This window comes from Ambystoma mexicanum, chromosome 3p (assembly GCF_040938575.1).
Source record: "Ambystoma mexicanum isolate Mex_15411 chromosome 3p, UKY_AmexF1_1, whole genome shotgun sequence".
NCBI classification, from domain to species: Eukaryota; Metazoa; Chordata; class Amphibia; order Caudata; family Ambystomatidae; genus Ambystoma; species Ambystoma mexicanum.
Genome location: NC_090925.1, coordinates 498316023 through 498342026, shown reverse-complemented (window position 1 = coordinate 498342026; position 26004 = coordinate 498316023). Strand labels below are relative to the sequence as shown.

At 41.5% G+C, this 26004-nt stretch overlaps 1 protein-coding gene across 2 annotated transcripts in view; it reads right to left on the bottom strand.

Annotated features, from left to right (window-relative positions):
* ADNP (activity dependent neuroprotector homeobox) overlaps positions 1–14645 on the bottom strand; it is a 260973-nt gene extending 246328 nt beyond the window's left edge. The window contains exon 1 of one of the 2 annotated variants that reach the window (XM_069651163.1): positions 13892–14645. The gene's annotated coding sequence lies outside the window, so the exon portion shown is untranslated. Of the gene's footprint in view, positions 1–13660; positions 13680–13891 lie in introns of those variants that run through there. The other variant, XM_069651164.1, reaches the window with a different exon arrangement.
* Between the last annotated feature and the right edge of the window lie 11359 nt (positions 14646–26004).

The following is a 26004-nucleotide window of genomic DNA, read 5'->3' as shown; positions in this document are numbered from 1 at the left end:
CTAGATTTGAGCTTGGATAATCACTTGGCAATTCTGTGGTAAACAACCCAAGCAGAACAAATTGAAAAACTTTTGTGCCAGTAAGACCCGAGGCGGCGTGCCAATACCGCCCCAGGTAATGCCCCCGGGGTCATAGTTACAGGCTGAGCGTACTTATTGCCATTAGTACCCAGGCCCGTTAGACCAGGGTACTAATGGCATTTGTTTCTGTTTTGAAACACTGCCGCGCTTCGACAGAAAAAAAAAAGTTTTAAAAAATGGCCACAGGGAAAACAGTCTGTTTTGCTTTTCCATGGCATCCTTTGGGAGCAGAAGTGTTGCCAGCGCGTTTGCTCCAAGTAAAGAAGAAAAAAGAAGGTAAGTGGGGTTGGGAATAATAAAATTAAAAAAAAAAAAAAAAAAAAAAAAACCAAACCAAAAAAACAATACCACACATAACCGTGTCCCCGGCATAAAAAATAACATTGTTGAATTTACGTATTTGAAACACATACTGCACAATTGTGCCTTAACAATTTCTTACTTGTTGCAAGCATCAGAATCCTAATTCTCACCATTAAACATCAGCTTCACAGTATGCCTTTCTAATGAACGGCATACCTCCCCATTTCTTTTTTTTGGCTTTTTTAACGGACTCTGCATAAGAAAACAATTCACTGAATGCTAGGTTCTTAAATGAAAGGTGAAGCCACCCATCCACGTGTTAATGTAAAAAAATAAAAGCTGTGCAAAGCACAAGGTGTGCAGTAGAGGAATGAGGGGAGGAGGAAGGGCTGGTGGCTTGAAATGGTGCACAGGAATGTTTAATAGAAAGAAAATACAGGTCCTTAAGCAACACTGGAGCTGCAAGTTTCCCAACAATTCAAAAAATGTTCGAAATTGAGGGAAGGTGGGAGCCATTTAGCTCCTGCTCATCACTTAATAGGCTAGTTAGCTTGACAGCAACAGCTACCAGACGTCACTTAAGGCTCCACAAGCCAACTGATGCCGAACAAAAATACCTATACGAATTTAACTATTTGGAAAAAAAACTATAACCAGTAGGACACATTTAAAGCCTTATGGGTCATAAATAAGGAACAAAACGGAAAATGTGCATTTTATGTATAAATCAGATTTGCAGAACGCGATGTACTAGCTCCTCATTACCCAGAAGTAGCTCCTAGTCACTCGTTAATGCTGGATACCGCAGAGCTGGTTTTAGCTCCTGCTTATCCATTCACAATTTTGGTCCCTGAAAATGCATTGTAAACAAAGAATAAATGCACCTATTAAGCATGAAAGCAATGTTGACCCAGTCTCCACTAAAAGGTAAACATTTGATCACCACCAAATCTAGAACACATTCATCTGTTTGTACTGGTACATGCACACTTGTGTCATGATTTGACCATCCATGACAAACGAGGGCAAGCTACTTACAACTTGGAAATTTTGCACACCTGACAATGAAACAGTAACATCTTTATTCAAACCCTAGCTTTCGTATTGAACCAAAGCCATCTGATCTTGGGCAAATCATCTGCATGTGATTCAGTTTGCATATTTACCAAATGTTCCTCAAAGGATACAGCAACGGATAATGACCAACAATAAAGTGAATAGACAAAAGCCTTTCTGAAAAAGCAGAAGAGGCGCAATTCGCAAAAACATACTTCCTATAGAATTGCACATCTTGCTTGCCATTGTGATAACAAGGATCCCTGTTTAAGTCTGAGGTAAATGTGCGTGCCTAAGAGCAATTTTTCCATGGCCCGATTTTATAATATAAAGAGCTGGAAATAACACATTTCTTCAACTATTGCCTCATTCATATTTAAGAACATGAAGAAGACTGCACAGGTAAGTTGGAACTGTGCACATGCAAAAATACATGGCCCAGAACTTGGGTGTGCAATTATATCCAATAGAATTCAGTAGACCTAAGGGCACATGTTTAGGGACTAAACCCTCTATGAAAGAAAACATTTTTAAATCCACTGTACACTACAAATCTATTATGCCTCTTAAATTATTGGATTCAGCAGAGTTGCAAGCTAAATTCTATAGATACACACAGTACACATTACTTGCTCACCACAAGTAAAATATCACTAGATAATGGCTAGTTTAAATTTTGCACCCTCAGCATGCGTTTCATTTTAATTACAATAATGTAACAAGTCCCACTAAAAAGTATTATTTAATGTCCCATTTTGTTTTCTATTGCATGTGTTCCAATTAGAGTAATGTTGTGATGTATTTGAAACTGAAACAGGCCAGGACATATTGCTGTTATTGCTAGGGGGAACTTGAAACTGGTAGAGTTCCAAATGCCAGTTGCCCCCGCCTTAGGAACCCAATCATGAGACTTCCGAGAAAGGCCTGGCTTACTTTGAGATAAACGTGTCCAACAAGGCTTGTTGAAACTGGTTTCCAGGCCTAGATCTCAAACTACCCGACAAATGCATTGCATTGAAAATTACATGTATTTGAGCTTTCTAGGTCATTAAAAAGGAAAAGATGTATCAATAGTGCCAGCTTGCGGTAAACGTCTGCATATTCCTAATGTACAAGAAATCATAGCTCTGCGATACCAGCTCTGATCAAAAGGGGACCAGTTGCAAAAAAGATTGTGTGTGCTAAGACTTTTTCTATTTGTGGGTTGTCATGGTAAGATTGAGAAAAATGGGAAAACCATGAAATCTCCTGAAATATTTAAACACCACCAATTTAACACCACCATCTTTCACGCATGCGATTGTGCGTACAGATCTACAGAATACACAGATGCTGATTTGATTAACTGCACACATTCACATCCAAAGTTATACAGGGAAAATCCAATTCTCATTTTAACATTAGGAGCCAATTCACCCCTCCCTCTGCAGATCACGGGACTGGTGAAACCACACCGCTGTCACGAGCTCAGAGGAGTGGGTCAAAAGGATATAATAACAATGCACACAGAAAAGAAGCCCCACAGAGAGATAAGCTGGTCATGTTGAAACTGGGATCCAGACAAACAGCTGCATTTGCTGAGGCAGTAATTCCAGGCAGAAAAGGTCCCCCAAATGAGAAGCCACAATTGAAAAGGTAAATAAAACCCCATAACATATATCCATCTTGCCCAGAGTTTTTTCCATGGGAGAATTCAACAGAGGGTTTGGGGAAGAAGCTACAGATGTAGTGTAATTAAACTACTTGTTTCTCCCCATTTATGCTGAGTACAAAGGGACGTTATTTAATTAAAGCCCAGTACATCTTTTATTGAGGTGCTATTTCAAACAACGCAATTTTTTGTGCAACTTAAACGCAACACAGGCCCTTTTTTTTAATAAATGTAAACACTACTAAATAGAATCTATTGCTTGTGTCGACAGTCACAGGCCACAGATTAGTTGATCCATTATCCCCTGGTGGGATGTCGTGCAAATTTGCACCTGCTGTAAACCTGTCCATAAATTATGTTAGTGAAAAATTCCTGCTATTTTTAGAAAATTGCAAAAAATGTTAAACCCTATAGTCTCTTGCCTTTGATTCACATGCAGACTTTTGAATTATGAAAGGGAAAATGGGGAGGGCACTGTATAGTTTACTGGAAAAAATTACATCTCCAGTCCAAAAACTACACAAGTCATTAAAAGCGACACCCATATGTTTACTGGAAATTGCCTACACATGGTCAGAGAAAGCTATACATACTCTGAGAAAACTGCACCATGTGTTCAGAGTGAGTTCAAGAATCCTTGAAAGTATTATTTTCCAAATTCAAACATGTTCTGAGTCATATTTAAGCTTACCATTTCCTACATAAACCAAGACGTATAAGGGGGGGGTTGGGAGGAGCCTTCCATCACAGGTGCCAGAGAAGCAGGCCCCATCGATGGCATTTGTGGTAACTTTGCATGCTGCCCGGCAAGGCATGACAAACGTGAGTTTGAATGTGTAGGTTGAACTATTTGCATAGATGGGACTGAAGGCGTTTTTTATTATGTCACTCCACTCCTGATCATAACATGGCTTAGTATAGACCACCCTAACATACACCCCATGTTGCTCGAGGTGGTTTCTTAAAATGAGGAATTGTACTTGATCTTTGTTAAAAGTGAATTATGCTTTTAGCTTATGCAATAACGATATATATATATATATCTGTTATGTTATGTTATACTAGCTGTTACCATAGCATGTTTAATGATAGTAGAACTGGAAGAAGACAGACGTGATATTAAATATATTGACTTGCTACCTTCAAGTATCGGCTTCATATTTGAGTAATGCTTCATAATGAGGTCTCTGAGTCAAAACGAACTACACAACATTTTCTGGCTGTATTGTCAATTATGTCAAGGGGTGCAAACACTCAGGGAACTGTCAAAGCGCTAGGCCGAACTCTGAGGCACCTCTCATCTTAATTCTGTGCCCACTCCACACAGCCCTACCTAAGGTCGAGGGGGGCAGGGGGGGGGGGGGGCGAGCAGGGAATCACACCCCAAGGGGCAATTAAGTCAAATGTTTTAAATGTTGTTTGTTCAAGGATCTTATCTCCTATACCATACTGTTCTCGATACTGTAGAAAACCAAATGTTCCTATAATACCTTGAATAATGCATAAATGATAACATTGTCGCTTTTCGGCCAGTATCATTAAAATTTAAATACATTGTGTTGCTTATATGGAAGCAATGGAAATATTTATAATGCATAGTACCCTTTATAAAATATATAGAAGTGGTTATGAATGCTTGCGTGAGAGCCAATGTCGAGCTTCCTATAGGCAGGTAACATTTATCTCATTGACCCATTGTATGTTTGCCTAGAACAGTGTAGTGATCTCCATGGTGTAAATCTGGAAACCACCTTTGTTTAAAATGGTATTTTAATAAATGTCAAGAAACAGTGTTGCTATTGCCCATAATTGTGAGGTGGGTCTGCATAAAGTGGCATGAGATTAGTCATGCCACACCAATAGGGATCTGGAATTTAAAGTGTCAAAATAGATTTCATTATCCAATTTAAAAATCTAAATTCCTCTGGCTACATGAATGGGCAAGTGTACACTCCCATTTTTGGGAGGTCGTCAGTCTCGAGGGGGTGTGACATGAAGAGTGAGCCCCATCACTGAAATAGTTGCTAACTGCCATTTAGTTCAAACAAAATTCAGCCCATTGAAACTTGGAAAACCGGAGAAGATGTGAAACATTTGGATGGTCCTGCAAAAACCTAGTTGGGGGTCGATTTAGAACAATGTCTTAAAACATACGTTTAACAGGGGGGGGGGGGCAGCAGGATCATAATGTATTGTCGGACCCCACTTCCCGGGGACTCGAGGATTTTTTTCCTTTTCTTTAGACACATTCAATGTGGGGGGCACCGTGTGACATTTGGGTCACTGAGTGCGAGGTCCAAATGTTACATTGTAGTTGACTTATTTATCTAGTCTAAAAGTCAACACTTCTAATCTGGTTTGTTCATATCTGAACCCTCAAACACAATTAACTTCTATCTGGCGAGTGGACGGGGCACATTTTGCAGTAAAAACTAGTGCATCCAATATGGTAGTATCGCTAACAGATGAAGTTCATGACACACTGGGGTAAAATGTAATTGATGTCTGAAAGGTGTGGCAAAAGTGTAGTAGGTCAGTGGAGCTATTATCTTGCTGCTTAGACAGATTGACTGGATGGAACATTCCCGATCAATTTCAATCGATACAGGGTTATTTGTTAAAGAAATGTGTTAAGCGCACATTTGCCAAAGGCATCATGGTGCTGAGGGCTGAAGGCAGGGAGATACATAAGAAAGAATTTTAAAACAATAGCGTTTTTAGTTGCCGGAAACCAAAATGGTCAGCAAAAGCAGTAGTTTGTTCCAGGCAGTAGCGGCCACAATAGAAAAGGCACGCCCATCTGACCGGGCCAGCCTGAACCGAGGAATAACTATAAGAAGAGCTGATTGAGAGCGAAGGAGCCGAGTGGGAGAGTAGAGCACAAATTTGGCTTGCAAATACACAGTGATGCCGCAAAAAGGCCCAGTGGACTATACACATGGATTTGAACATGAGGCGGGCCTCAACGGGGAGCCAGTGCAGTTGCCTCAGAAGGGGGGACATATGACTACCAAAGGGAGGGCGAAGGATGGATCTTTCCCTAGCAATTTGTAAAAGTTGTAGCCGCTTAATAAGGTAGCGAGGCTGCCCCAGGTAGAGTGTGTTACAGTAGTCTAGACCACTAAGTACTAGCGCCACCACCACCGGGGCTTGAAAGGTTGTGGGGGTGAAAGGAAGGACCTTCCATAAAACCCAGAGTTTGAAATAGCCAGTCTTACAGACTGCCGCTACCTGTTCTTCCATGGTCAGGGAGGCCGAGATTCTAACCCCCAGGTTTTTTTACTGACAGCACGGGTATAGGACAGGGGCCAAGTGAGGGGGGCCAGAAGTCAGCGGTCCAGTATAGCTGGGGAGGAAGTAGTCACGACAACCAGGACTTCAGTTTTACTAGTGTTGAGCTTAAGCCAGTTGGATGACATCCAGCTACCCAATACCCCCAGGCATTTCCTCAATCTAGCAGCAGTCTGAGTCAGGTCCAACCGGACTAAGATCTGAGTGTCATCTGCACAGGAATAATAGCGGAAGCCGTGGCCTTGGAGAAGGAGGAGTCTGATGTAGACGTTAACGGGATTTGGGATAGAGCTGATCCCTGCGGGACCCAGCAAGCAAGGGAAACAGGAGGGGACCGAAAAGGCGGAAGAGATACCGACTGGGACCTATCAGCGAGGAAGGCAGTGTACCAGTCAAGAACACGACCAGATAGCCCTGCGGCGGACGATCAGGGTAGAGTGATCAACTGTGTCGAAAGCCGCTGATAGATCTAAGAAAGGGACGGCTCCGACACCACCCTGGTCAACCAGGCGTGCTAGGTCGTCGAGCACCAACTTCAGGACCGATACCGTGCCACCCCCTGGCCAGAAGCCAGATTGAAATACATCAAAGAAACAGGAAGATTCAAGGAAATTGGACAGCAGCAGGGAGACAAGACCTTCCATTACCTTCATCAAGCATGGCAGAAGAGAGATCTTCATGGTCCAAGAAGGGCTTTTTCAGTAAAGGGATGACCAAAGCATGTTTCAGAGAGGGTAGGATATCGCCAGTGGCAAAAGAGAGATTGACCGCAGATGAAATGTGAGCAGTTATATCGCTGGATGGTTCCTTTAAGAGAGCCAGGGGTATGACGTCTGCAGGAGAGGCAGACTTGAGGTGCTGAATAGCTGATAAAATATCAGCATCTGAGAAGAGAGGAAAAATGGACCACATCCCTAACGGAGGGAGAGGTTCAATATGATTGACCATTTTCAGCAGAGGACGCCTCACCAACAGCTTTGATATCATCTCTAATAGTGGATATTTTTTCCACAAAGAAGGAAGATGGAGTCAAAAAGGCTCTGTGAGGGTGGCACTAAGGGCGACCTGTCTCAGGAGCAGAGTGGACCAGGTTAAATAGGGTCTTGTGCTTATTCAGGGCCATCTCAACCGTGTGGCTAAAATAAAGTTTCTTAGCATTGAGGATTTCTGTTTGATATGAGGAAAGAGCATTACGGTAAGTAGTTTTGGCTTCATCAGAGAAGGAAATGTGCCATTTCCTATCAGCTTGTCTGCACTGAAGTTTAGTAGATCTCAGCTCTTTAGTGAACCACGGTTTAGGGGGACTTTTTTTAGTTCACACATTTTTTCAGGCGCTAATATATTAGCCATAGCTGTGAAAGCGGCTTGGGGAGTGGCCAGGGAGCAGTTAGCTGTCTGCCCATAGTGTGCTTGAGGATTGTGGCAACTTATTTCAGTTGCTCATATAGCAGCACTTGAACTTTGTCTAGGTGGACACCAAATGGGGGAGACTATTTTATATATGTAAAAAATACACACATGGCCGAGGGGTGACGAAAGACAACATTTTTAAAACGTTTTATTATTACAAAGTGCACGCTGTGCTCCCAAATTCTTAAGCAGCAGTTAACTGATAAAAAAAAAGAAGGATTAAATAGTAGCCTGATGGGAGACAATGTGGCCGTGACAAGGTAAGGAGCAACAGTTGATGGGTATTGCCATATGGTATCTAGCCGCCTGCATGGATCATTCGTTCAAAGGGATTTTAAAGTAATGCGTTTACTTTAATCATATGTTGCTTTTTCTTAAGTTTATTTCTTTTGTTCTCTCTGGCTTTATCATGGTTAGTGCTTGGCTCAGCATGTTCTAGGTCATAGGTTCACGGCTCTGCTTTTTGACCATTTTGACTGCATGGCTAAAGTTTGTAGCTTTGAGTTAACTTATTTTGTTCAGTACTTTCTGCCTGGTTGACCAGTGTGGTCTGTGCATCATGCGCTAGGCCTGGGAGAGTGGTACTTTGCTCCATCCAGCCCTCAGGTGTAGATCACAAACCTGCATAACAGAAATTGCACCATCATTTGGTATTGGGGAGCCCGTTAGAGCAAACAGCACATCGTGCAGATGTCAAGGCTTCTGCAGAGTCATCAATAACGGATCTGTGCTGTCATGGCCAACAATTCAGCCCAAAGCAAATTTTGGGTAAAGGTGAGATTCTATTGCACATATACTGCCATGTCACTTTTTGTAAACCACCCTAATAAACTGCTTGTTCTTAATTCCGATGTCATTTGCAGATTTCTTCCACGGGCTTCTCTGTCCTATCCTCAACCAAACGACAGTTCAACGCAGCCTTGGTAAGGTAAAATGCAGCTACACCAGGTTCAGGTTTTAAATAGTGGGAAAACAATGGTTAATTATCCTGCTACGAGATCAAGAACGCTACAGACCAGCAACTCAGTTCACTTTGTTGTGCAAAGGCCGCTAATGAGCCCATGGGGTTGTAGACCCTTTGCTGTTGAGCCGTTAATAAGACTTGGTTAGCAGGTTTGCTATTGGAGCACCGTATAAAGTATTAAAAAAAAAAAAAAAAACCTGAACAGTAGAGTATGGGGCCAGGTGGATGCTTAACTGTGTGCCGAGCCCACCGACAGGCTCACAACATCATTTGTGTTACAAGGGCAATTTACCCAATTAATAAACTACTCCAAGTAACGAGAGCCAATGCACGTACTTTACCAGGTATTTAACAACGTATTGAAAAAACGAAATGGCACTGATGATCCAGATCTAAGCGAAACGCTGCTTCACCCAAGCAATTGTGTTAGCCTCGTAATTGTGGATGTGCACAAGACTAATATCGATCCAGCACTCATAATACAGCATATACCAGAAGCATTTCTTAACCGCTTTATAATTTCAGCTAAACAAATTGTTAAGAAAGTATCATCCAGGCAGAGCATTAACCAAAGCAGATGCAATTATACTACAACTTACGTCTGCTGCTTGAACCACTCTCGTGCTGACATTTTAACACAAAGGGAATGCAAACACATTGTTGAGGAAATTAATTTCGATAGGCAAAATGGGTTTTTTAATCACATAACGCCAAGTATTTATGCAGGGTGTTCTCACATGATAAATACAAATTAGTGATAACGGTTAATAGGTCTTAGTCAAAAACACCCCCCTGTGCCAATTATTTGTCAAGAAGCAGCGCCATTCAACTAAACTAACTCTGTTCTGTGTTTGGCAGTGTGTGTTCACAGCCTATAACAGACATGGATGTGGTTTATCGATTTCTCTGAAATAGTCAGCTCTAGCGTAACATTCATGCCAATCAAATCTTTGCCATTTATAGAAAATGTAGCAGAGCTCCTAGCCAGTGTATTACTTTATAAGCCACCTACGCCAACATGGAATTTCCTGTGAACAAGGTATATTTCTGGCAATTAACATAAATGACACATCGGAGCCCTTAATACAGGCTTTGATTCGATACATATCAGGGATTGAAATTAAGATTCGATCAACAGGAGCTACCGCTGGATTACGAGGAGCAGTACATTTATTCTGCAAATTTAACATGTCCGTTATTTATGACCCCTTATACTTTGTATGGCATACAGATGTGTCCCAAACACACAAAACGAATGTCATATAGGTATGTTTATTCCGTATCAGTTGGCCTGGGGGGCTAAATGTAGCCCCCAGGAGTTGTAGAGGGAGCAAGCTAATCAGGCTCTTCTGGGCTACAAGAGGGAGCGAACTAGCTCCCCTCAATTTTGAACCCTGCTAAGTCATTCAAATCTTGTGATGCCGCCATTTGTTTTCCAACTCAATAGTCCCCCAAAAGAGAGGTATATCATGCCTCAGAGCTGAATGTGGCCCAAAACGTAAGACTGGAAAATGAGAAGTTAACGATATATACCGTTCATTAACAAAAGTCACAATAAAACAACACTGCAAACCTAGCTGTTCAGATATAAAGTCCCAGACAATGAAGCTTGCATCAGTGCATTGAAGAAACCCAAACTTTTGGCAAACAAGGCCAATGCTTTATAAACTGCAAAGAATAAACCTACAATCAAGCACGGTTTTATGGTAACTTAAATGCAGTGCAATCCCATATCAAAGACGAAGATAAGGAGGGCCTAAAGAAGCAAAGTGCTGACCACCAACTGACCATTATTAAAAGGGTAACACGCATGCCATCAAGATACAGGCAGGCGTTACATGTAAAAATCGTTTGCCATTTTAGATAGCCTATTGATGGGCCAACTGGGGAGCGGAGCATCACAAGATGGGGTCAATCATGGGACAAAAACACACCTAGACGAGAAAGACATGACTAGTCAAAAGCATCAGTGTGTTGGTTGCAATCACTAATATGCTACTATACAAGAAATTATTAATAGAGTTTTGTATACTCCCAACACCAATTTCATCCGTTAGTCCTGAGAAAAGGGGTTTTGCCAAACAATTGGAAGACCACAGATATATGGGAAATGTTAAGCAGAGAAAACCAACAATTAAAGACCTATTTATTTCAGAAGGGGACGCAAACGGTCAAAAAGAACGTTAAGGGAGACGTATTCTAATCTATTCAGAACTTAATGCAAACTTATTTCATAATCGCATGCTGAGGCCGATTCACAAAGTAGCCACAAGCTGCACTGGATTCACAAACTTACCATAAGCCACTGCCGGGCAGTTACTCATGGTTAAATATTTGTGAAGCAACCCCTACGTGTTGTAGAGTGAAAGGAATTTTAAAGAGTCCCCAGGCTTTGACAAGAACATTTACAATGCTTTGCACCCGTTGCCGATAATTGTTGCTATATAAAAAAAGGGGGCAAAAGTTAGGCATGGTAGCCAACAGGACGTCCATCACTGGCTACCCTTACAACCTATTATTTAATTGGCGTGTGTGGAATTAAAAAGATAATTACTGCAGCAAGAAAAAAGCACCATAAGAAGCATGGCAAATATCCTGCAGTCCGGCAGAAGAAAACATGGACATCGAACCATAACCTAAACAGTATTGAGGTGCAAGACAGCAATGGCTAGTTTATTGTGACACAAAGTTCACATACACAGTGCGTCAACCGTACGAGTAAAAGAAAATCCGATTCATTGAAGCTAGCGAGTGGTTAGTACAATCAAACAACGTGGCAGGAAAATGATTACTGAAATGAAGTTGCAAAAGACAGGTTAGTTCAAGTTAGAAACAAAGAAAATGCACTCACCCACTACAGAGCGATCCATACAAGGAATGCACGTGCGAAGTTTCTAGATGGGGAATAACATAATGCAGGAGGACCGCTGCTATAAGTGAAAATATCAAAAACCACCATCAACAGCAGAGGCCGAGTGTCGTGGGCAGAAGGCTCAAAAGCACATACAACGCAACAACCAACTCGGACCATTCAACGTGATGGAGTGAAGCAGAAGTAGGTGGACGATACAACTAGACTAGAGAGTCTACCAAGACAGGAGCTTAAATACGGAAAGTTTAAAAAGCAGTGATCTAACATAGCATCGAGCTTTCCTCGAATTAAGGCATAAGTCCGCATGATACCATTAACGTTTAGGAAATAAAGATGGGATGCATACTTTGTCGAAATAGTGGGAGTCTTAAAGTTGGTCACCATTTCGACATTCTCCCAAAAAGTTTTTTTTTTTTTTAAGTAAGCGTTCGTGCTTGTTAAGCCATGACCAATAGAAAGGAACTATATCGGTAATGGAGCATAGTTTGTCAAATGGAAAACAGCTTCAAAACGCACCCGGTTCACCTTCCCGTAGTTTGACCATTGTAGTAATGATGCTGGCTATATACTGTGGAATAAGTAAGATAAACCAAATAAACTATAACTTTTTTGTATTGCTTTTGTCGTTAGTTGTAGCACAATTGTGGGGAGGAGTGCGCCACATACAAGCATTTAGCAATCTGGGTGTTACACCGTGAAATGAAAGTCACGGGATAACGTATCGCCACGACAAATCGGGTAAAAAAAATAAATAGTAAAAACCTCGAAATAGCGTTAAGATTTGAAGAGTCTAGTTAAATAATGTGCAGAATTGCAAACCAATCGCGTGCCAAATGACCATACAAGTAACTTTTCTGGCAATAAAAAATAAAAAAAATGGGGGGTTCCCCCACAAACGGTAAGTTACCTTATTATTCGCGCGCGCGTGTGTGTGTGTAAAAAGACAAAAGAAGTCGCCAACGTATTCAAGACTTTCATTGTTTGCACACACTCAAAGTCCACAAAATGGTATGGTCACGCAACAAAATGCACTTAACGTTTACATTAACACAACTCTAATATCTAGCCAGTAACTCTGCTCGCAGTACGATGGGTCAAAATGTCACCGCTGCATCAAAAACATAATATATTCGCTAAAAGCTCAAACACAAACAGCAAAAGTTATTTGTCTAAAAGGCGTAAGGGGAAAAAAAACACCTGCAACAAACAGCAAATGGAGTTGGCACTCTGAAGAGAGCATCCTAGCAACCGCCAATCCCCTCCTTTAGAGGTTGGTTTGTAACGATCATCAATAAACACGTGTTGAACTAAGCTGTCAAAACTGTCACGAGTCGAGGCCTCAGATGACAGGGAGGTGTACCAACAAAGCTTTAACCTGATGCACAAACACCACCAAGGGGGTCATATGTAAAAGGATGTGTAGATAATAAGGGAAATGTGTGGCAGCATTCTAGGCCGGCAAGATTCTGCTTGCCGGGCTTACTTGCATGTGGGCGGTCACATGCTTGTGTGCAGGCTCTATTGTGCGGCAGGCGGGTTGGGCTCAGCCTGCTCAAACCCTGTAGAAGGCGCTGCAAGCAGTACTGCCGAGAGCGCGCCCCCTACCGGTACATGCACGGAGATGCACAGTGGTTGCAGTCTGCAAAGCAAGACGGGTGGGGGTCTGGCGGGTTACATTACATACCTAAAACCCGACCTCAAAATGACATTTCTCCTGTTCAAATGGTGGAGTACGGTTTACAGACACGTGCCATTTGGAGCATACATGGGTTTAAGTAGGCTTTACTCGTGTTAGTGAGAACATGGGCGAGCTTCATAGTACGTCACATTTTCATCCACAAACCCACTACAGTGTGCACAAGGGTGTAGCCCGGTACAACGCATGAAAACACCTGGACGAGGTGATCTGTATGACCTGGGAGCAATGAACGCACAAGTTCCAGCTCTCCATCGGCACATGTGGAAAAACTGATGTCTCTTCCTGACAGCACCCTCTCGGACATCTTGCTATGCCCATTCCTGCACCACATACTTTCTTTAGCATCGTTCGCATAGCAGCCCGCAATCAAAGACTCTCCGCGCCAAGGCCCGCATACTCTCGCTTTGAACGGCATTTTACAGCTGCACCTTTAACAGTCTTCACCCTTTTCAGAAAATATGATGGGTTAAGGGCACCACCCCCACCACGGACACGGTCCTGGTGGGAGGGACTCTCAGCCAGCCACACATCCCCGCCCACTTTTTCCCTGGGGAAGACATCTACCTGTGGGTGCCGGTGCTGGGGGGCGGCTGCTGCTGCTCAACCGGCTGATACAGGGCGGGGGCCAGCGCTCCTATGTTGTGCGTGCTGGTGTCAGAAAGGTGCTGGGTGGCTGTCGTCTCCCAAGGCAAGTTCCAATGACTAGATGAATCCTTGGAGTCGTGGGATTCTCCTGCTGATAACCAATCCGTGGTGGAAAGCGGGGTACGGTGTGCAGCAGGGCCTCTCCTCTGCTCGTGGGGCCGCCGCTTGGGCTCCAAGGGAGCTGCCGCCGCTGGCCGGCAGGGGGAGGCGCGAACAGCCCGGGGCTCCAGCACACAGACAGGGGCGCCCGAGTCCGGGGCGGCGCCGCTCCTGTGCTGGCAAGAGGGTGAGCTGGCTTCAGAGCAAAACAGTGGGGGGCGCCGGCTCAGCTCAAACCGATCCCCGAACAGACAATACCCACGGATCCCCAAGCTGCCCCGGCCAAAATGGCGTCCGAAAGAGAGCGGAAGTGACGTACGCGTCTCATTAGCATAGAGGGACTTATTGTCGGTACCGGGGAGCCAGACTGAAGGAACCCTACTGGAGGGATGACTGACTCGGGAACCTTTACGGTCACTCAGCGGCCGGTAAGTCCCCGGAGGCCGCTGTAGTAGTTTAGTCACATCTTTGGGTCATACGGACTTCTCAGTTTGTACTCCCCTCACTTCTCACTTGCACTACGGCCTCTGGCCGCTAGGAGGCGCCCCAGAGCAATGGCGGGCTAGTTGCTGTGGCGCAGCTGCTGCTGGCTCCTTCCCCGACCTGCAGGCGGACGTATACACAGCCCCAGTACCGTGCTGCCATCCCTGTAATGCTGCTTTGTAAAAATCAGTGCGCTGGGCCCTGCACACTGGGCCGGCACTACTTGTGTCTGAGTGAGTGTCACGTGGGGTTCTGCAGCAACCATGTGTCAGGCCTGGTGCAGGCGGCAGTGAGCAGGCCTTGGTGAGCATCACTGCAGAACATTCTCTGGCGATGGGCCGCAGTACTGACGATCCTCCAGTGATGGGCAGCACCTCTGAGCATTGTTCAGTGATTGGTAGCGCATCATTGCATGTCCAAGCGTTGGGCAGCAGTGCAGAGCACTCTTCTGCAATGGACAGCAGTGCTCAGCACTCCTCCGTGAAGAGCAACATCACACAGCATCCTCCTGTAATGATCAGTGGTTTAATACTACTGCTGAATATATTAAAGGGTCCGCAACAATGACTGTCACCCTACATTGATAAGCAGAGGGGATGGTCATCCATCCCTCAGTGATCTGCCACTCACTAGACCATCAAGTGAATAGCAGCAGTGAAGAATAGTCTCCTAAAATGGACCTCATTGCAAACTGCCCCACAATGACCCGCCGTATCGCTAAGCATCATTCATTAGGAGGCAGTCATTCTCAGCATCTTTCAATGATGGGCTGAGCAGTCACTTCTTTACCTGTGGTAAAAATGGCAGGCGTCCCCAATGCGCCTTGAAAGGGTCGTCCCATGAACAGCAATGGTATAGCCTCATTGTATTTGTTCAGAAATGTGATAACTTCATGAAATCACCGTCTTCAGCCTTGCACCATATTTATAGTTTGGAACTCTTTGCCATGTTCATTCAGTATCCTCAATGTTTGAATTGCAAATCTTGTGCTGTATATGCAGTCCTGCAGACAGTGGCAAGACTTGTGCATAGCTCCCCATAGTCAGTAGCAGAATCCTAGAGAAAAGCGCAAGGTGGGATTGTTGGGAGAGCTACGCCCGGGAATATATCTTGCTCGAAAACAAATCAATTTGTGTGCTAAATGGATCGTTTGAGTTTAGCTAAACTGCTAACTCATTATCAGCTATATCATTTTGCATTGGCTTTATCCTGTATTTACACACTACGCCACGTCCTCTTGCTGCTAGTTTGTTCACGAATCCTGCAGCAGCCAGAAGGTGTCCTCATGTACACAACCGAAGCAGATAAATAAACTATTGAAGTCATGGAGAGCTATGGGCTCCCACCACCTGACCCAATCTTTCATTCATTTCAATACCTGCCTGTGTGTGCTTTTAGGAACTTTGAAGGCCCCAGCCCACTTAATCCTACAGCACAACTGTCCTCTAACGTTGACAATTAAAGCTTAAGTTATTTTCAGGGAGAGGGGCCAAACACCATACCCACGTTACTCCATGGATGATTAGTGTGCATTGATATGTTATCAATTGTGGAACTGTCACGATGTTCAGTTAATGCCGATACATTTCCGGACAGACCATGGCACTGTTAGGCCACTGTGGTGAATGGTGCAGGATAAAAAAAAAAAAAAACTATTAGCATAACCTGCAGAATATCATGAGGAATTTTCATGTGAAGAGTATTGTGAGAACCAATAACAACATTAAAGATGATAGAAGTGCTGTGTGCATTCAAGAGAATCATAATACATTGAAATGAAAGGTTATATTCCTTTTGACTTGCAGGCCTTTATTGCAAGGCTGATGTTGTTTATATATTCCAATGAATACACTAACTTTAATGTGAAAATGCATCTACAGCAGTAAAAGTAGACAGTAAAAACAACAATAGAGTTTAAAGAAGACATTGCAAAATAATTTGTGCCGGAAGCCGCTAGGTTGTTTATGCAAAATAAAAACATCACCATGGTTACTATTTGAAATAGTGATATGTCGGGAGGGTAATAACAGTGTTCCAGTGCGCTCAGGTTAGGTTTCTTCCTCTATAAAATTAGTGTACGTAGCTGCAAACCTGGTTGACAAAGGTATTGCCCTACACCTATTCTTAAACTGAACAGATGAGTCAACCTGAGTAATTGCGCTTGTCCAATAACTATATGTTGGAGGAGACTTTATTCCCAATATCTCAAATATCAGATGATTTACACAGTGTGCAGTTACTGTTCTTGTGCCTGTTAAATTTGTTGACGGCACATGCTGCAACCTTCTCAGCCTTTCTCAATCCTAATAATCCATTTGAGGCACTCTTCATATTACATTAACATTTGTGAATTCCACAAAATTAGCACAGGATATCAAACATTAAACATTTCCATTCACAATCATGGATTCCCAATGTAATGTTCCCTTTGTCCTATGTTACACTGGGATATTCTATAGCATACTAGCTTATAGTCTGTAAATTGGCTTTAATAATCTATTCATCTTAATCTTTTTTTAATGCAATGATTCGTCATATTGGATATTATTCTGTGCATTTGCAACTGTATTCAAGGATGTCCTGTAGGCAACATCCTACCGCCTCCGGCGTGACTCATTTTTTTAAAGGTTATTATTTGAAAGGCTTGATCTTTTGTTTATAGCTTAATAACCATAGTGGTCTGTAAAGCAGGGAAACATACCACTAGTTCTAACGCCCTACAAGTTTTGGTTGTTTCTACACTCAATGTTTGCTTCACTGCCAACAACCGCTTCTTTGTAATTGAATGCGTATCTAAGAAAACAAAACTGGGTCAGCAAAGAGCAACTTCGACTGGGTCAGCAAAGAGCAACTTCGCTGTCAGATGGTGACTGACAACATAGATTTAATAAGGACAAAGAGAAAAGGAAAATATTTTGTGTGTGTTAGGTAGCAGAGCGACTTGAGTTTTGCTCAGTCCCTCTGACGTTATATTTACATTGATGTGTCCATCTAGGGACTCCTCATGAGCCAACTGCAATTGGAATGTTTTCTAGCATTATGGTACAGCCACCCTTCTGTTGCCTCCATGGCCACTGTCCTTTGGCACACTATAAAGGTAGAGATAAAAAATACTTTTAGATTAAAGTCCACCTGGAATATCAGCAAATGTATTTCCATGGAACACCACAGGCATTATTTGAACCAGCTCTGAATTTGTAGATGATACATTTGACAGTATTTTGCAAATAACGCTGGTTTTACCACTTCCAACCAATATATAATGACACCCTGACTTGTGAACGAGCATATCTTAACCAAAGAGAGGACTATAGGTTCTTTATCAGACTTAATCACAGTGAAACAGAGAAGAAAAGACGGGTGTTCGATCCATATATTTATAAATTTAGTCAAACGGAAGCATAAGCCCTTTTACAATATCCCGGGAAACCTTAAAGGCTTCTATAAATAAAAAGCAGGCACTGTTTTTAGCATACATAAAGCTATTTCATTTAATTAGAAAACTGGAACTCTTGTGAATCAAACAACTTTAGACATCAGTGCCGGTGCTAATACAGCCATGAAAGCATGGCATAAGCCATAAAGGAACAAAGGAAGAGCAGCTGGGGGAAGATAAGGAATCAACACACATAGGGGAGTCCCCCAAATGAACCATTCAACAATTGATTTAATGTCCCAGTCTTAGCTCATACTGGGTCCCATTCCATAGGATATTTAAATCACCACACAGAATGGTACACACAGTGCTACGTATTTGTCATTTTATATAAAATGTTTATAATTTATTTCATAGGCCATCGGTCCTAAATTGACAAAATAAAACAAACCACATACAAATATATATCAATATGAAAGATGCATGTATACACCTAATAGCATTTATGTGATTTATACAAATAAATTATGCATGACCGAAAAAAACACATCCCAGGTGTGTTTTTTTTCGGTCATGCATAATTTATTTTGCCATGTATAATCAATTTTACAACATGAAATAGGCGACACTGCTCCATGGAGGATATCTGTGACTTATTAGCCAGATAGGGCCAGGAAGATAGTGTTTGTGCCCACTCTCCTCCTGATCATAGAATGTTTTCAGTGTCACCCTTGGTTTTATGATTAAATCACATAAATGCTATTAGGTGTATACATGCATCTTTCATATTGACATATATTTGTATGTGGTTTGTTTTATCTTGTCAACGTAGGACCAATGGCCTATGAAATAAATTATAAACATTTTATATAAAATGACAAATACGTAGCACTGTGTGTAACATTCTGTGTGGTGATTTAAATATCCTATGGAATGGGACCCAGTATGAGCTAAGACTGGGACATTAAATCAATTGTTGAATGGTTCATTTGGGGGACTCCCCTATGTGTGTTGATTTCGTTACTCATTTGTCCCCTGTATGCTTTTGAGTATTTGTGTGGCAAGGGGAAAGATAAGGAGTCAGTAAATCAAAGGGATAGGGGTGATGGGGAGGAAAAGGGAGAAGCAGGTAACATTGCAAAAGAAGCAATTTCCGATCATAGCCGCATCCACTCATCAATAGAGAAAGTTAAGAACTCTGAAATAGAGCAGAAAGAAAACCTTTCAACTAAAAGGTGTGAACCATTTTACACTACTATTAAAGGGGGAGATGAGACTGCAACAACAATTGGTTGAATCTTTTACACGCTTCCTACAGTCGAAATCTGGGGTCTGCCTTTGATTCTGCAGATGTTTTGGACTACCTCCCACCCCCATGATTTCTCTCCAGGGACTGTGCTTGCTAGGGCTTTTGGGAATCGTAGCCCAAAACCTCAGGTGTAGCAAAGGTTGCAGAACTCTGATCTGAATGAAATTAGCATTTATTGTAATAAAATGATATAAGTCGAGATGCAAAAATATTAAGTCAAAATAATAGGGATTTTAGATAAATATGCTTCAATCATAATGGGTCAAACTCCACTTGTAAAAGATGACAAAGAATGTACCACTTGTGTGATACAATAACTGATATCACTGTATTCTAAAAAAAAACGCTTACCCCCCAGAACTAAATCACAATGATAGTCAACAATTTCTTCCTAGGTATTTTCTATGCTACTCAAGAGTTTAAAAACACTTAGGTAGCCATCTTATTTGGAAAGGGGGCACATCTCGGAATAAAAACCAAGTATAAATTATTCTCCTGGAAGAAGGTGTTTACTTTCCAAGGAAAGTTTGTTAATGACTGTTGCATGATATCATATTCCTAATGTGGATTACACAAATCCTCGCACATACGTTTCAGAATAATTGGCTAGCTGCACAAACAACCCTTACCTTAAATGATGGGCATACGTCAATATGACTTTGACCCGCAAATTGATAAGAATAAGTGTTTGCAATAATAACTATGTTACTACAGCACAAGCTCAGCTGGACATTTTAATTAAAGATGCCATTCTTTGTGATATGTCATAAAATAATAAACCTTTCATTCCAATAGGCACCAGCAATCCTCTTTTGGATTAAGTATTTCTTTATCAGATAAGATAAGCAGGAGCTAAAGCATAGCTTGATGCACAATGCCTCTGATAGTTCTAATATCAATTTATATTTAATCAGGAAATGCGACCGATAACATCTGGCTTTTCGTTCTCACTCCCCTTACAAGTTTGTTTCTTTTTTTAACATTTTTTGCAAAAGATCAGATCTATAATTCTGAAGATTATTTAGCTGAATGAATGAAGAAATGGTAGATCCAAACATAGACTGGGTTAAGATAAAATCATTTCTCATAGAAGAAAGTAGTTTTTCTTAGAATAATTCCAAGTTGGCAAAGTAAACGATAAGTTATTTACAAATTGAAAACCTAAGAGGATAGATATCTCAAATGTCAAAATGATGATCTTAAACAGGTGACTTTTCGAAGTGTGCAGTCCAAGAAGCAACTCATGCCCAATATTGAGAATATGGGTACTAAAGTTTTCATCCTGGATCAAAGGAACTTCATAATAACTAATGTTGAGAAACCGTAGGGGAATGAATCCAGAGACTCATTACGTAATAAGGTACTTCACTGGTTACGTCAAAGAACTGGGCCCGGAGTGGTCAGAACACTAGACCTGAAGTTCGCGCGAAAGCTTAATCTGAGCCATTGGTGCTCATTGCAATCTACTGATTGTGTTGTAGTGGGATGCAGGCTTAGTAATCTTCCTTCCTATCTTGGACGATGCACATTTATACCTAGGTATGGTTAAATTGTAAATTGATACTTTAGGCTTTCTACCTTTCAGCATTCACAATCTATTTTGGACGATGTAAATATATACCTATGTATACCAAATTGTAAAGTGTTATTTTAGGCCTCCACCCATTGAGCACTCTCTTTTGGCTGTAGGTTCTTTCACTTTTTCAGGACAGTCCAAGTCTCCCTGATTGCTATTGAATTTCCCCCCTCTTCCTTCCCTTTTTTTATGTTTTATATTGTTAATCTTTTATGTTGTTTGTCTGTATGCGCCGACATGCCTACGGGTCCATTGTGCGCATTATAAATAAATAAATGTAAAAAACGCTAAAAATCTGACTCGGTGCCAAACGAATATACACAAATATATTAACAAAATAGGGAAAACACTTGCTATTTAATGCAAACAAAATATCTGCAGAATAATATCCACAAAATACTGAACAAGGATACTTTACGAATATTCACTTCTACAAATGCAGCTCAACAAATATTTTTGCACTATCAAAAATTATAATCTGAAGAAAATGTGTAACAGATATAAAATATCTTCTTAGATTTGTAAATCTAAACATAGTACAAGACAACATACATCTGGAAGCCTTCCTGATTATATAATTCACTGAGGAAACTATTAAACATTTGAAAGGTGGTAAATAAGTGGGTCAACAGATTTATGTAAAATATATATAACATTACTCAAACCTATTTTGTGCAAGGCGCAAAACAAAGAACAGGCCCAAAGGAGTTGGGTTAATGCTAATAATTCTATTTTTTCTAAAGACAGGGAATAGCAAAGAACAGACTCGAAAATATACACCAGAATTACGGTAAGTGAACTAACTGAGTAGGATAGACACATCATGGTTTTATAATAAACATGCCATGATACTGTAAGAGCTCTTAGCATAGCCGTGACCATAGCAACCACACATGGCATCCTACTACAAGTAATATCAATAGGCTCTGAAAAGGCTTTTTATCATGTGAAGGTGCAATTCCACTGGGAAACAATGGAGAAAAAGGGGTTCTCTGAGAAATCAGACTACCCAGGGTCTCCATCACCCACAAAATGCAAATTCAGAATATATAATAACGTACCAAATTTATTAGATATGTATCTAGGAACATGGTGGGTGTGTGCATTAAGCCACTGTTTGCTATATTGTATATAGTCTATAAGGATATATTGAACCTTTAGCAGAATTAATTTGCAAGGAACAAAATGGAATCGTCTATTGAACGTATATGTAAAGACACTATGTATAAAATACTACGAAATGCCTTAGTTCCAGCTTACCAGAGCTCGGGGAATGCCATTGATTAGAACAACTTTGAAATTACTGAAATCAATTCTGAACATATTAGAACCACATTCCTATTGTGCATGTATATAAGTACCCGATGGTGACATTTTTTCAGTACTTACCAAGGAGATACTCCTAGAGACTGGACTCAGGTTCTATGCTGCTGTGTAACCCAGACCAAGAAGTTGAGAGTATCCTCAATGAGGGCGACCTTTCTCTTGATACACCCCTCTGTTCGTTCATGTGTATACAAACAGCGGTGTAATTCAAATGAAAGAGCAAAGAAAAAACACCACCAGGTATGCACCAGGTTGTAAGAATAAGGGCAGGTTTTAGGGAGAAGTGCAACACTAACCATATGATTTGGCACACTTGAGATTTCAAATGGCCGTCTGATGGTGTAAAAACAAAACTCTGTTCTCACTAAAGTATTAGAAAGAGAAGAGGAAGTAAGTCACCTGATCGACTATCCCAAACAGAGTATTTTCCTAATAAGGGGTTTCTTTCCTAAGGGAATCGTGAGAAGCTAGTAATGGGAGATGAAAACACAGGAGAGCATCCAAGAGAACCCACAAGGAAAACAAAAGTGAACATTTGAGAAAAAAGGTGGGGGTTGAGGGTTAGAAGGATTAGTAAAAACCTGTACCCTGGGCGACACGAGGACAGACTAACTACGGTATGGTGCACAGTTGATTTTCAACAAAGCGTCCTCAGATTCACAAGGTACAACAGGCAGAATCCAATCCCAAAATTCAGAGAGCAACAATAAATACAGGGACAATCCAGAGGCAATCCGAAAAGCAAAGCAAAAGATCATTACCATGAAATCAGAAGCAGAACCCAAACGGAAAGGCAGTCTGTGACGAGGAGACAGGGTCGAAAAGGACAGAAACGAGTCTTCAGGCTGAGAGCAAAAACACAGGTACTAACATCAATCAGAAGCGTTTGCACTCAGGTAAGGCACTGGCAGTTCTTTATGGAGCCAGGGAAAACGGACTCAACTTGATGTCGTTACGTTGTCGGTCATGTGACCGTAGTGACTCGCACGTCGTTCAACGGGGAAACAGGGCTGCTGCAGAAAGACGCCTCTCTGCATAGCATCTGCCCAGTTGCCACAGCAATTTCCAACGCCGAAAGAACTGGGATGCTCCAGTACGGTGAAAACTGGGTGAGCGCCTGTGCTGGGCTGTGTTTGTGACACGTTTGTCCATCTCACATTTTTTATTGCTAGAAATGTGACATATCAGTGTGCAATGATAAAAGGTTGTCATTAAGATGAAGACCATGACCAGCTGTTCACCACAGATATTGAGTGCCCCACATCAAGATGGCATCCCTCCAGCCCTGAGCATGAAGCAGTGTTCAAACAAAATAAAGTATACCACCATTTCTGTATCACAATCCTGCATTCCTGTGGTTATTCTCACATGAAAAAGTGTTTCTGAAGCTGCAAGTGTTAATTAACAACATATGTTGCATAGCTCGTACTCCCCTTTCTTTTACTTAATTCAGATATGTGGAAAAACAAAGGGACGATTTTTCAAAATAAAAAAAAGAATTCAACACCACTTAATCACAATATAAAAATGGATGCACACAAGTAATAGATATAGAAAAAACATGGCAAATGCTGTAAAAAGCAGAGGCAGGAATCATTATTCTAAGATGGTAACCACTTTTTTGCACGGTCTTGTCATGTCCTTGGCAGATGTAAGTGTGTCCAAGGAGGAAACTGACATAAAGGTGGCTGGTTTTGGTTGTAGACTTTTATGTCTGTGTGAAAATGAACCTTCCTATCCCTAACTTCTAAAAGGGGTTGTCAACATGTCCATCAACGTAAAATTCCACTGCCCTGTGTCAAAACCTACTTCTTTTTTTAAATGTTTTATTGATTAATACATTTTTTTAAACCTTTAACATTATTACACCTTTTAACAACCATCCATTAAATTCAAGTGTCTTTCATTGTATAGTCTATTGTCTTTATCGATAGCAGTGATCTTAGGAATATTCAAGGGTGACCATGCTCCAAAAGTGATTTCTCCAGAACTTTGAGTACCACAATTGTTAAACCAGTTTTTTCTGCTGACAGTATTTCCTCCCACCACTTTTCTTCAGATATGGAATCTTACAGGGAGGAATACTCGCCCAGAAATTGTGCTCGTTGGCCCATCAGTGCAGCACACCCCACAATTAGATGTTGCGTGGATTCGAAACTCTCCTGGTTTTTACAAAACTGACAACGTGCATCTTTATGTTCAATCAATTTTCTTTTGAATGCGACTGCTCTTCTAGGAAGGATATCCATTCTACACCTCAAAAGTAAGTCACGATAATAAGCTGAGGGAAACGTTTGTAGAAATTTCGGGGGGTAGTTTAAGTGCTTCACTTACCATGTAACGGTAAGTACAACCCTTGTTGTATCTCTTCTCTAGGGTGTTAATCCAATCTTTGTTTTTGTTGGAGTACTTTCTTGACTTTACTAGGATTGAACTTTAAAGTCTCATTTCCGATGTTATTTAGCGCCAAGAATTCTTTACAGCGATTTTTCCAGTGTATAAGATATTTATCTAAGTCCGCCCTTTGGCTATTCAGAACCTTAGAGGGTGCCGGTGGAGAGTCTATTATACATTTCCAGTTTAAGGAGATGGTTTTCCACATAGTTATCGACGTCAGGGATTGGAGTCTGAGTTCATGTCCAATCATGTATCCTGAGAGACAGTTGGGTAATCTTAAAACCTTTCTCCAGAAATACCCTCACAGATTTCGCACGTCTTCCATGATAGACTTAAGAGGGTTTCAGCACCATACATGAGCACAGCCACAACCATTTGCTTGTAAAACGTAATGGTAGGTATCATGGAGAAAGTTCTGTATCAATGTATGTATTGCTGTCCCTTGATTGGTCAGTTTAATTAGTTTGCCTCTAATCAACTTATATTGACCTGACTCGTTTACATTCTTATTAATTCTGACTCCAAGGTAGATGATAGACTCCACTTTTTCCACATTTTGGTTGTTTATGGACCAATTAAAGATTATTTTTCCCTCATTTTTCCTGCCAGACGCTGAACTCAAAATCAAGACCTTTTGATTATTTTACATTAATCTTCATGTCGTTAGTATCTAATTAGTCTTAAATGGCATTGAGACGTCTTTGCAGACCGATAGCCGTCTGGTCTATAAAGACCAGATTGTCTGCATATAGGATCCATGGGATCATCTCTATTTTCGGTGTAAACACTATGATCCCCCTTATAGATTTTTCCATATCTGCCATATAGAGAACAAACAACAGTGGAGCCAGTGCACATCCTTGTTTCATTCCCTTAAATGTGGAAATCATTCTCGCTAAAAGGCCATCCCTTGCGAGGCATATCTGTATCGACGTGTCCTTGTATAATGCTTGGATTGCCTCTAGTAGATCCTTCAGACAATTCCATTTAACTAGCTTATCCCACATGCACTCTCGCCTAAATCTGTCGAAGGCTTGTTCTAGGTCCATGAACCCTAGGTACATTTTTGTTTTAGTATCAATTGCCCGATATTTCAGCAGGTTCAAAATAAAAAGATTGAGCGATGTTCCTACTCCAGCCAAAAATGCTGTTTGCCTAGGGTCAAGTATACCCGCCTGTATTGCCCAGTTCTTCAAGTTCCGCAATTATAATGAGGCAAACAATTTGCCTATTGAATCTAATAAGGAGATGGGACGATAATTCTGGAGGTCCCCTATCAACTTTATTTAATATGGGGACTATTAAAGCCTCCTTCCAGGACGATGGAGGAGTTCTTGTACTCAAAATTTGTGTGAATAGTAGGAAGATTTGTAACACTCACCTGGTATCCACGGGGACGTCACCCAACCTGTTCTGACCTCTTACAACCTCAAACCCTTCCCTGGAGTGTACTCAACTGGAGACTG